The sequence below is a fragment of the Anser brachyrhynchus genome (assembly GCF_964034855.1).
Source record: "Anser brachyrhynchus genome assembly, chromosome: W".
Lineage (NCBI taxonomy): Eukaryota > Metazoa > Chordata > Aves > Anseriformes > Anatidae > Anser > Anser brachyrhynchus.
This window is the reverse complement of record NC_137704.1, coordinates 19,346,358-19,358,978: the sequence shown is the minus strand read 5'-3', so window position 1 is coordinate 19,358,978 and position 12,621 is coordinate 19,346,358. Positions and strand designations below refer to the sequence as shown.

At 51.4% G+C, this 12,621-nt stretch overlaps 1 long non-coding RNA gene across 1 annotated transcript in view; it reads right to left on the bottom strand.

Moving 5' to 3' along the window:
- Positions 1-12,388, bottom strand: part of LOC308184913 — a 65,436-nt gene extending 53,048 nt beyond the window's left edge. Inside the window, exon 1 of the long non-coding RNA XR_013943032.1 lies at positions 11,890-12,388. This is a non-coding gene — a long non-coding RNA (uncharacterized lncRNA). The remainder of the gene's footprint in view (positions 1-11,889) is intronic.
- Between the last annotated feature and the right edge of the window lie 233 nt (positions 12,389-12,621).

Genomic DNA, 12,621 nt, shown 5'->3' with positions numbered 1-12,621 from the left:
TTACTTCATGAGGTTAAAGAAACAAATTAACATATTTAAAAGAACTGTTCAGCCCAATTGTCAGCATCTACAATGTAATCCAATAACTATAACAATTAGTCAGGCTGATTACCTTACAAACCGTACTTATGGTCTCGGATCAGATGTAAATGGGCGAGACCCAACAGCCAGATTGAGAATAGCTGTAAGGGAACAATACTCTTTTGCCATCAGAGAAAGGGAGAAACTCAAGGAGAAAACAGGAGAGAAAACAGGAGAACCTCTTCAAAATGCGGCAGTTGTCACAGTTAAAGAAATAAAAGATCTTAGGCAAACATTTGAGATTGAAACAGGGTATGGGGATGTGAATGCCTGGATAGAATGGGTCAAATATACTGTCCAGAGTCTCAACCATAGCAATTGCTATGCTTGTGCCTCGGGGTGACCAATTGCCCAGATAGTGCCCTTCCCATTGGGGTGGACCAAGGACTCCCAAGGGATGCGATGTATGATTGCATAGTACCAAGAAAAGACTGCCTGGGGAAATGAGGCCTGTAAGTCTCTCTCTTTGCTGTTCCCTTCCTTGCGTGATAGCAATATCAGGGTTCCCCCTGCATTCTCTACAGCTATAGGTAACCATACAGCTTGTCTCTCTGCCAGGCTGGCCACTTCAAATAGGAATATCTGGAGTGGAAGAAGGAGGAGAGAAGGATGGAATTAAGTTGGCCCCTGACTGAGCCTTTGGTGAAAGTACAGGCTGGAGAAAGATAGAAAGAAGTGTTAAAAAGGGTTATTGAAGGTGTTAAAGGTGTGGTATGTAATGTTTGACAGAGCTGTTTTTTGAATGAGTTGGGAAAGTTGAATGAGCAGGGAAAGAGGATGTAGGCATTATCTAAGTAACAGTCTAGAAGTTTTGGTATATTTGCTGTGGTGTTTGGTCAGTTTCCCAAGGATTTGGGGGAGGGGGGGAGGACAGCCTGCTCCACCAGGGGCCTCTCCACAGACCGCAGGGGGGCTTTGGCTCCGGCACCTGGAGCACCTCCTCCCCCTCCTTCTGTGCTGACTTTGGTGTCTGCGGGGAGATTTCTCACTCCTCGCTCTCCCAGCTGCTGTTGAGCAGCAGGTTTTTGTTTGTTTGTTTGTTCTCATGGATGTGCTCTCACAGAGGCATGGACTGTGTTGCTCATAGCTTGGCTCTGGGCAGCAGTGGGCCCCTTTGGGGCCGGAGGAAACTGTCCCTTATCTGCCACAGGGAGGCTTCTGGATTCTTCTTGCGGGAGCTGCCACTGCAGCCCCCCCCCCCAACCTTGCCATCGAGCCCAATACAATGGGGCAGCTAGGTCATGACTTGTGGGAGAAGAATTCGCAGGGAGCTTTGTGCTGTTTTGTGGGAAAGGAATTTGCAGGTGGCTTCGTGCTGTTTCACATGTCCCTGAGTTAGAGATAATGAGGAAAACAGCGGTATAACAGGCAGTAACAGCAGCCGAACCGAGATCAGAGCCTGCAAGGTCACCAGAGCAGTGCAATTTGATAGACCTGGGGGATGACAAGGAAGAGGGCTGCGGACCGCCGCCGCAGAGCCCCTCCCCGATGCCGCCACAGAACCCCTCCCCGCTGACCCCCTCGGCTCCCGCCTTGCCTGCCCCCGATAATGCTTCCCTGCGGGCCCGAGCTTTCGACCTGCGGGAACAATGGGAGCTGGTGCGCCGGGAAGCGCTAAAGGACGGGGACCCGGTGGGAATGGCTTTCCCGGTGCAGGTGCGACCCAACGGTCCAAATGAATATAATGCCTTCCACTGGGACCTAATTAAAGAGTTGAGAAAGACTGTGACTACATATGGATTACATGCACCATTTACTCAGTCACTGTTAGAAAACGTTATGACTGGTCACTTGCTGGTGCCGTACGATTGCCGTCAGGTAGCCGCGATGATTTTAACGCCAACACAAAAATTACTGTGGGAGCAAAAATGGAAAGAAGCGTGCGAATTGGCCGCCCTGGGTAACCTGGACCGGCAGCCCGGCGACCCCCTCCTGGGAGCCGGGATCCCACAGTTGATGGGGACTGAGCCGTTACTTGATCCGAGATTGCAGGCTAGGCTCGACGATGCCATCCTGCGGCAGTCCGCGTCTCTGGCCTTCCAGGCTATGTTGAAGTTGCCTGAAGTTGGAAAAGCCGAGCCGTCATTTACCAGCATTAGGCAACAAGTTACCGAGCCTTATATGCAATTCACTGATAGATTGCGAGACGCTTTGGACAAACAAATTGACAACCGCGAGGCCAAAGAGGCCCTTATACTAAAACTGGCAGTGGAAAATGCAAACACAGGCTGTAAGAAAATACTCCAAGCCCTGCCTGCTAATACTACACTGGTATAAATGATAGAGGCTTGCAATCGAGTCGGATCCGTAGAACACCACACTGCCGCTTTGGCCGGAGCTTTTGCTACTGCACTTAAAACCGGGTGAAAACGGTGTTTTCGCTGTCGAGCCACGGGGCATTTTGCCACCGAATGCCCACAGCGAGGAGCGGGGGGGGGGGAATGTGGTAACTCTGCCCCTCCCACTGTTTGCCCACGGTGCGGCAAGGGATGGCACTGGGCTAGCCAGTGCCGTTCGACGCATGATGCAGAGGGACGACCTTTACAACCGTGGCAGGGAAACGGGAAGCAGAGCGCGGGGCGGGGCCGCGCGATGACACAAGTGCCCCGGCCCTCCTTCGTGGGCGGGCCGTCCTCGCGGAAGTCACCGCCCTGGGCGATGATGACTACCGGGCTGCGACCACAGCCGCCCACTGCTCCAGCGATCCCACCGACTACGTCACCGTGGATTCCCTCACAGCCAGAACCCGAGGAAGCGCCGGATTGGATGTCTCCACAGTAACGAGCTGCACCCTTTGGGACACTCGAGTCCGCAGAATACCTCTAAATGTACAGGGACCAATAGGGAAGGGATGCAGCGCCCTCTTGCTAGGGCGGTCTAGCACCACACTAACGGGTCTTTTTATACTGCCTGAAGTCATTGACGTTGATTATGAAGGCATAATACAAGCAATGGCATGGACTCCCTCCCCACCGATGCTCATTCCCAAGGGGACTACAGCTGCACAGTTAATACTATTTAAAGCCATAGTTCCACAAGCAGAGACATGTGACCGACACGACGCGGAGTTTGGATCAACGGGACCCCCCGTCAGCTTTTTGGGCCTCGGCCATTACCATCAGGAGGCCTACGCTGACCCTAACACTTCATCACCCGCAGGCTGACCCCTCCAGCGCACAAATAACCATATTAATGGATAGCGGGGCAGATGTTACAGTAATTTCTCTTCATGATTGGCCCAAAGGTTGGCCTTTAGATTCCACCACAAAAGGCCTTGTGGGAGTCAGCGGTGTCTCTGGTACTTTCAGAGCCGGTATATGCTTACCATTAAGACTCATGAAGGCTTGCTGTATAACGTCCGGCCGTATGCTGCCCTCATATCTGTCAGTCTCCTGGGGAGGGATGTGATGGGGCAGGGTGAGTTCACCCTGGGCTTTCCGGAAAATTTTCGATAGCGGCCATTGACGAGCGACCGTGCATGAGACTCACCTGGAGAACTGATAATCCTGTGTGGGTGAATCAATGGCCACTTCCTGCGGAAAAGGTCGCTGCTCTCCAAGAACTTGTCCAAGAACAGTTCCAGTTGGGACACATTACCCCCACAACCAGCCCCTGGAATTCACCCGTGTTTCTTATTAAAAAGAAAAGCGGGAAATGGCGATTACTTCATGATTTACGTCAAATAAACAATGCAATGGAAGACATGGGAGCTCCCCAGCCCGGATTACCTTCTCCTGCTATGCTCCCTCGCAATTGGAATATCTTGATTATCGATTTAAAGGACTGCTTCTTTACTATTCCACTTCACCCTGCTGATGCTCCTCGATTCGCGTTCTCGGTCCCAAAAATCAATAAGACCGAACCAATGGATAGGTATCATTGGACTGTGCTGCCTCAAGGGATGAAAAACTCCCCAACAATTTGCCAAACATACGTAGCAGAAGCGCTACGCCCCGTACGCAAACGATTCCCGCACGTATACATCTATCATTATATGGACGACATATTGCTCTCCAGCCCAACAGACAACTTAACGCAAGAAGTACTGCCTGTTCTACGGCAGGAGTTCCAGACATGGGGATTGCAAATTGCACCGGAGAAAATTCAAATCGAGCCGCCTTGGAAATATTTAGGCTGGAAGATACTGCAGCACAGTATTCAACCCCAAAACGTAGCCATTACAACGGAAATTCGCACGCTCCGTGATGTCCAGAAGCTTATAGGCAATATAAATTGGATAAGAACGCAATGCGGAATTGACAACCATACACTAGCACCCCTGTTCAAGTTGTTAAAAAAGGGGACACTAATATTAATGCACCCCGCCGGCTGACTAATGAAGCCAGGGCGGTGCTACACCTTATAGAGGAGAAGATCTCTGCCCAACAATGCCAGCGGCGAGCAGAAAATTTACCCATTCAGCTCTACATATGCAACCAGAATCCACAACCTTTAGCTATTATTGCACAATGGGACTCCAATGCAACAGACCCGTTGCTGCTATTAGAATGGGTGTTTCTACCCCACCAACCGACAAAGACACTTGCCACCCGCATTGAAATGTTTTCAGATTTGATTAGGAAGGGAAGAGAACGAATTATAGAAATGGCCGGAGAAGAGCCAAAATCCATTATCATTCCGGTAGTTAAAGACTACCTCGATTGGTGCCTCCAGAATAGCTTAGAGCTACAATCAGCCCTTTCGGGTTTCAATGGTCAACTTGATATACATCTCCTGTCTCATAAAATGCTTACTTTTTATAATAATGTACATGTTGAGGACAAGCCGCTATATCGATGGCACCCAGTCCAAGGACAAACAGTATTCGCAGACGGGTCAGGGAGAACGGGAAAAGCTGTAGTCACATGGGAACAAGGAGGCCACTGGCAACATGTCATAGAAACAATACAGGGCTCCCCTCAGATAGTAGAATTACATGCGGTAGTAATGGCATTCAAGCAATGGGACCAGGCTCCACTAAATATTGTCTCTGATTCACATTATACAGTAGGAGTAGCACAACGCATTGAAAGATCTCAGATCAAACGCATCCACAACGAAGCACTATTCTTAAAATTTAAAGAGTTATTATTTCTTACAGAGCACCGTACCCACCCTTATTGCGTGATCCACATTAGAAGTCATACGACACTCCCGGGATTCTTTGCAGAAGGAAATGCCCGGGCCAATCAGTTGACTAACATTGCATTGCAAGTCCCAGTGCCAAATACATTCTCCCAGGCTCGTTTATCACATCAATTCTCCCACCAGGCTGCAAAGGCATTGTCCAAACAGTTTGCCATCCCCATAGGAGATGCTAAGCTCATAGTACAGACCTGCCCAGATTGTCAACAACGACCAGGCCCACCGACTACAGTTAATCCTAGGGGCCTCTCTTCTCTTCAGCTTTGGCAAACTGACGTTACTCATGTTCCCGAGTTCAGGAGGCTAAAATACGTTCACGTGTCCATAGATTCTTTTTCACACGCGCTCTGGGCCTCTGCGATGACGGGCAAAAAAAGCCGTCATGCACAGGCGCATTTCCGTGCGGCCTTCGCCGCCCTCAGAATCCCTAATGAAATAAAAACTGATAATGGCCCACCTTATGCAAGCCACTCTACACGACTTTTTTTCCATTCCTGGGGCATCACTCACAAAACAGGCATCCCACACTCACCCACAGGAGAAGCAATAGTAGAACGTGTTCACCGCACGTTAAAGGACTTATTGGCTAAACAGAAAAAGGGGGAGACACAGGAGACCCCACAGAATAGATTGAACAAAGTGGTATGTCATAAATCATTTGACACTACCTTTTCAATACGAAGACATACCACCTATAATTAAGCATTTTAAATCAATGGAATCAGGACTAACGTCCGTTCCAACAGGGAAAGTGATGGTTATGATGAGAAATCTGGATACTGGGGGGTGGGAAGGACCATATCCCTTAATAACCTGGGGGCGAGGGTACACTTGTGTTTCCACAGGGCAAGGACCACGATGGGTGCCAGCTCGTGGCGTGCGACCATGGTTGGGACCATCATCCTCGTCCACCTCTGCAGCTTCGACGCCTCCTGGGTCTCAGTCCAGCCCAGACTGTGGGTGACCCATTCGGTGATAATCTGGAGCTGATTAATACAGCAGTGCACTAAAGGTTAGATGGGAGGAGGTTCCTGGATCTGGTGGAGCCAATGAAATGACCCATCTACGACATGTCTGGTGGGGAACCCGGCGGATAACAAAGACTGGACTGTCTACTTGTCTCTACTGTCTCTTGCCGAGGCGACCGGCTCCGAGGCAGATGCGTGCTGCAGCGGAGCGCGGGATCGGGACAGGCAGGGCTATTTTTCGGGCATCGAGCCTACGTGAGGGAGCCGCCAGGCACCGGCAGCCCTCGTGAGGGAGGCTGACGAGGCGTAGGCGGAGCCAGCAGCGTCAGCAACAGCTCCTCCCCCCGGCTGTTCAAAGGCAGCCCTTAGGGAGCGCGAGCGACCAGGAGCGCGGCGACCAGGGCCGGCAAACAGGGAGTGACGTGGGGGGAGTGGTGAGGCAGTTAGCGCGGGCAGGAAGGGCGGAGCGGTCACACCCGCCCATAGGGACAACTCTTCTAACGGCACTCTCCCGTCAGCTGGGCTGCAATGGTCTCCACCAGGCACGGTGCCTTCTCTAGGAAGTCAGTACACACCCAGACCGACTGCCCGTCCAAACATGCGGCAGTTCAGGTCTCCGGATGCGGGGAGTGTCTGAGCCTCTTGCTGCCATCGGCGGGAGGCAGAGAGACTGCTTGCGTGAGGTGCGAGCAGGTGGACGACCTGGTCCGCATGGTGGCAGAACTCAAGGAGGAGGTGCAGAGGTTGAGGGATATCAGGGAGTGCGAGCGGGAGATAGACTGGTGGAGCGACTCCCTGCAGGACCGGAGGGAGAGGGACCAGGGTGAGATGCTCCAAAGGGGGGTGGACCCCCTGCCCTGTCACCATCGGGCAGAGGGAGGGGACCTGCGAGTTGAGGAGGAATGGAGACAGGTCCCTGCTCGACCTCGCAGGAGATGTCCTCCCCTTCCGGTGCCGCCTTCCCAGGTGCCCTTGAACAATAGGTTTGAGGCCCTGGAGCTTGAGAGACCGGTGGGTGAGGATGAGGTAGGAAGCCTACCCAGGAGGATGCCTGAGGTGAGGAAGTTGACTCCATGCCTCAGGACTGCCTCCACCAAGAAAGAAAGAAGGGTGATTGTTGTGGGCGACTCCCTCCTCAGGGGAACGGAGGGCCCTATTTGTCAGCCTGACCCCACACATAGGGAAGTCTGCTGCCTCCCTGGGGCCAGGGTCAGAGACGTTACCAGGAAGCTTCCAAACCTGGTTCGCCCCTCCGACTATTACCCGCTTTTGATAGTCCAGGCTGGCAGTGACGATGTTGAAAAGAGACGCCTCAAGGCTATCAAACAGGACTATAGGGGGCTGGGACGATTGGTGGAGGGAGCAGGAGTGCAGGTGGTGTTTTCGTCTATCCCTACCGGGGAAGGGAGAGGCACGGAGAGGACACGGAAAGCTCGCGTGGTTAATAGGTGGCTCAGAGGCTGGTGCCAGCACAGAAATTTTGGGTTTTTTCACCATGGGGAGCTTTACTCGGCACCTGGCCTGATGGCCCCAAACGGGTCCCTATCTCCAAGGGGAAAACGGATCCTAGGCCAGGAGCTGGCGGGGCTCATAGAGAGCGCTTTAAACTAGGTAAGAAGGGGGACGGGGCTCAAACAAGGCTTGTTGGAGCTGTGCCGGGGGAAACAATGGCTAGGCCGGGGAAGAAGGCGATGGCCCAGCTGAAGTGCATCTACACTAATGCACGCAGCATGGGTAACAAACAAGAGGAGCTGGAAGCCATCGTGCAGCAGGCAGGCTATGACTTGGTTGCCATCACGGAAACGTGGTGGGACCACTCTCATGACTGGAGTGCTGCAATGCCTGGCTATCGGCTCTTCAGGAGGGACAGGCAGCACAGAGGGGGTGGTGGCGTGGCTCTCTACATTAGAGAATCTTTTGATGTTGTGGAACTCCAGGCTGGGAATGATAAGGTTTGAATCCCTGTGGGTTAGGATCCACGGGAAGGCCGGCAAGGCTAGCATCCTGGTCGGGGTCTGTTATAGACCGCCGAACCAGGATGAGGAGATGGATGAGGAGTTTTATAGGCAACTGACAGAAGTTGCAAAATCGTCGGCGCTTGTCCTCGTGGGGGACTTCAACTTCCCGGACATATCCTGGAAGCACAACACGGCACAGAGAAAGCAGTCTAGGAGGTTTCTGGAGAGCGTGGGAGATAGCTTCCTGACGCAGCTGGTCAGTGAACCTACCAGGGGTGGTGCCACGCTAGACCTTCTCTTCACAAACAGAGAAGGACTGGTGGGAGATGTGGTGGTCGGAAGCTGTCTTGAGCAGAGTGACCACGAAATGGTAGAGTTCTCTATTCTTGGCGAGGCCAGGAAGGGGACCAGTAAAACTGCTGTCTTGGACTTCCGGAGGGCTGACTTTGAGCTGCTCAGGACGCTGGTTGGCCGAGTCCCTTGGGAGGCGGTTCTGAAGGGCAGAAGAGTCCAGGAAGGCTGGGCGCTCCTCAAGAAGGAAATCGTGATGGCACAGGAGCGGTCCGTCCCCACGTGCCCAAAGACGAGCCGGCGTGGAAGAAGACCGGCCTGGCTCAACAGAGAGTTGCGGCTGGAGCTTAGCAGAAAAAAGAGGGTTTATAAACTTTGGAAAAAAGGGCGGGCCACTGAGGAGGACTACAAGGATGTAGCGAGGCTGTGCAGGGAGAAAATTAGAAAGGCCAAAGCTCATCTGGAGCTCAACCTGGCTTCTGCCGTTAAAGACAACAAAAAATCCTTTTACAAATATATCAACGCGAAATGGAGGACTAAGGAGAATCTCCATCCTTTACTGGATGCGAGGGGAAACCTAGTTACTAAGGATGAGGAAAAGGCTGAGGTGCTTAATGCCGCCTTTGCCTCAGTCTTTAGCGGCAATACCGGTTGTTCTCTGGATACCCAGTGCCTTGAGCTGGTGGAAGGGGATGGGGAGCAGGATGTGGCCTTCGCTATCCATGAGGAAATGGTTGGCGACCTGCTACGGAGCTTGGATGTGCGCAAGTCGATGGGGCCGGATGAGATGCACCCGAGGGTACTGAAAGAACTGGCGGAGGAGCTGGCCGAGCCGCTTTCCATCATTTATCGGCAGTCCTGGCTATCGGGGGAGGTCCCAGTTGACTGGCAGCTAGCCAATGTGACGCCCATCTATAAGAAGGGCCGCAGGGCAGACCCGGTAAACTATAGGCCTGTCAGTTTGACCTCAGTGCCAGGAAAGCTCATGGAGCAGATTATCTTGAGGGTCATCACGTGGCACTTGCAGTGCAAGCAGGCGATCAGGCCCAGTCAGCATGGGTTTATGAAAGGCAGGTCCTGCTTGACGAACCTGATCTCCTTCTATGACCAAGTGACGCGCTTGGTGGATGAGGGAAAGGCTGTGGATGTGGTTTACCTTGACCTCGGTAAGGCTTTTGACACCGTTCCCCACAACATTCTCCTCAAGAAACTGGCTGCTCGGGGCTTGGACTGGCGTACGCTTTGCTGGGTTAGAAACTGGCTGGATAGCCGGGCCCAGAGAGTTGTGGTGAATGGAGTCAAATCTGGTTGGAGGCTGGTCACTAGTGGTGTCCCCCAGGGCTCGGTACTGGGGCCGGTCCTCTTTAATATCTTTATCAGTGATTTGGATGAGGGCGTCCAGTGCACCCTCAGTAAGTTTGCAGATGACACCAAGCTAAGTGTGTGTGTCGATCTGCTCGAGGGCAGGAAGGCTCTGCAGGAGGATCTGGATAGGCTGGAGCGATGGGCTGAGGTCAACTGTATGAAGTTCAACAAGGCCAAGTGCCGGGTCCTGCATCTGGGGCGTAACAACCCCAAGCAGTGCTACAGGCTGGGAGATGAGTGGTTAGAAAGCTGCCTGGCAGAGAAGGACCTGGGAGTATTGGTTGATAGTCAGCTGAATATGAGCCAGCAGTGTGCCCAGGTGGCCAAGAAGGCCAACAGCATCCTGGCCTGTATAAGAAGCAGTGTGGCCAGCAGGTCTAGGGAAGTGATTGTCCCCCTGTACTCGGCTCTGGTGAGGCCTTACCTCGAGTACTGTGTTCAGTTTTGGGCCCCTCGCTACAGGAAGGACATGGAGGTGCTCGAGCGAGTCCAGAGAAGGGCGACGAAGCTGGTGAGGGGTCTGGAGAACAAGTCTTCTGAGGAGCGGCTGAGGGAGCTGGGCTTGTTCAGCCTGGAGAAGAGGAGGCTCAGGGGCGACCTTATCGCTCTCTACAGTTACCTTAAAGGAGGCTGTAGAGAGGTGGGGATTGGTCTGTTCTCCCACGTGCCTGGTGACAGGACGAGGGGGAATGGGTGAAAGTTGCGACAGGGGAGTTTTAGGTTGGATGTTAGGAAGTACTTCTTTACTGAAAGGGTTATTAAGCATTGGAACGGGCTGCCCAGGGAGGTGGTGGAGTCACCATCCCTGGAGGTCTTTAAAAGACGTTTAGATGTAGAGCTTAGCGATATGGTTTAGTGGAGTACTTAGTGTTAGGTCGGAGGTTGGACTCGATGATCTTGAGGTCTCTTCCAACCTAGAAATCTGTGATACTGTGATAATTATGGCAAGCGCCCCTAGAGCCACAGGAATTAGATATCCTGAGATGTGTAACAGTAATAGCATGTGTAAGGTTTAATTGCTCAAAAAAAAAAAAAAAAGGTCAACGCCACACTTGCTCCTTATTGCAATGCATCTCTTTGCTGTCATTATACAAATTATAATAGCATCCTTCCTTGCGCCAGGAGCCGATCTGCTCGGCTGTGGGATCGACTGTGGAACGGACGCCCCTAGGTGCACCCCGAGCATTTTTTCCTTGGAGGGGTCTCCACTCTCAGCCACTCACCACGGGAGCAGACGAGGACCTCCTGAAGCCGCACACAAATTATTTTAGGTGATATTTTCTTGTGGTATGAATGAGAAGTGCAAGAGGCCTCTTTGCGTGATTGTGTGATTGTGTGATTGTGCTGTGCGAGTAAGAAGCAGTATCGCTGCGAAGCAACATTGCTAGCACTTAGTGGCTTGTTGACTGATGTAGATTCTAGTAGGCACGCTACTTTACAGTCGTAGTTCTGCATGTGATTTTTCACCCTGTTGCTTATTGTACCTTGCTTATTGCAGTGTGTGCGGTGATTGATAGAAAAATCTATAGAAAGCTTTTGGTTGATTGAAAATAAAAAAGGGGGAATTGTGGGAGAAGAATTCACAGGGAGCCTTGTGCTGTTTTGTGGGAAAGGAATTCACAGGTGGCTTCGTGCTGTTTCACACGTCCCTGAATTAGAGATAATGAGGAAAACAGCAGTAGAACCAAAACTTAAGCAAGGGCGAGATAAAGTAAATTGGCTACAGTGTTAAAGATGAGTTTTGGGCAGTGGCCAATTGCTGGCTGGCTCGAGGCGCGTGTCTGAGGGTCTCTAACCAATTGTATGACAGATTCGGGTGCATGGACAGCGTGTGGGGCTACGGGGAAAGTATATGTAGTGGTAAAAAAATGGCAATAAAGGTCCTGCTGTTGAAGAGCCATCAGGAGTCTGTGTCGTGCGTGCCTTCAATGACTGGCCTGTAAAGTATCAGGGATTAAATTAACTAATGAAACCCTAAAAAGTGATGGGGGTAGAAGGGGCTGTGATAACAGTGCCACTTTTGGGGGATACCAAGCTGAGACTAGGGGATAAAATGATCTCTGGGCAATTGTTGTATGTACCCAAGGCAGGGACTAACTTGTTGGGAAGGGATTTGATGATGAAATTGGGCATTCAAATAGTAAATTGTTAGACTGGAATAACACTGTTATTAATGGAGTGCTCTCAGGCCCTGAGAGCAAAGATATATTCACCTCTGACTGGAAAGACTCTGAAGTGGGGGCGGAAGCAACAATACAGATGGACAGTTTTACCTCGGGTTTACAAGGCCACCGATTTACTTGGGCAAGTTCTAGAACAGATTTGGAGCAATTACAGCCTCCCAAGGAGGAATTACTGTTACAAATATGTGGATGATCGTTTATTGTCAGGACAGGAGAAAACAGTTATGAAGGAAGCTACTAACAAGCTATTCAACCTTCTGGGAAAGCAGGGCTTGGGAGTATTGAAAAATAAATTACAATATGTAGAAAGAGAAGTCAGGTATTTAAAGCATCTAATGTCTGAGGGAAAACGAAGAATAAATCCAGAGAGGATTGAGGGAATTGTTGAAAACTAAGAAAGAACTAAAAAGTTTTTAAGAGAAAGTTTTTTTTAAGGAATCAGGAGCCACAAAGTCTGAGGGAAAATGGATACTCCCTGATGGGAGAGTGTCCTGGTTCCAGTTAGGACAGAGTTAATTTTCCCTCCTAGTAGCTGGTAGGGTGCTATGTTTTGGATTAGGATGAGAAGAGCGCTGATAACATGCTGATGTTTTAATTGTTGCAGAGCAGTGTTTACACCAGGCCAAGGAC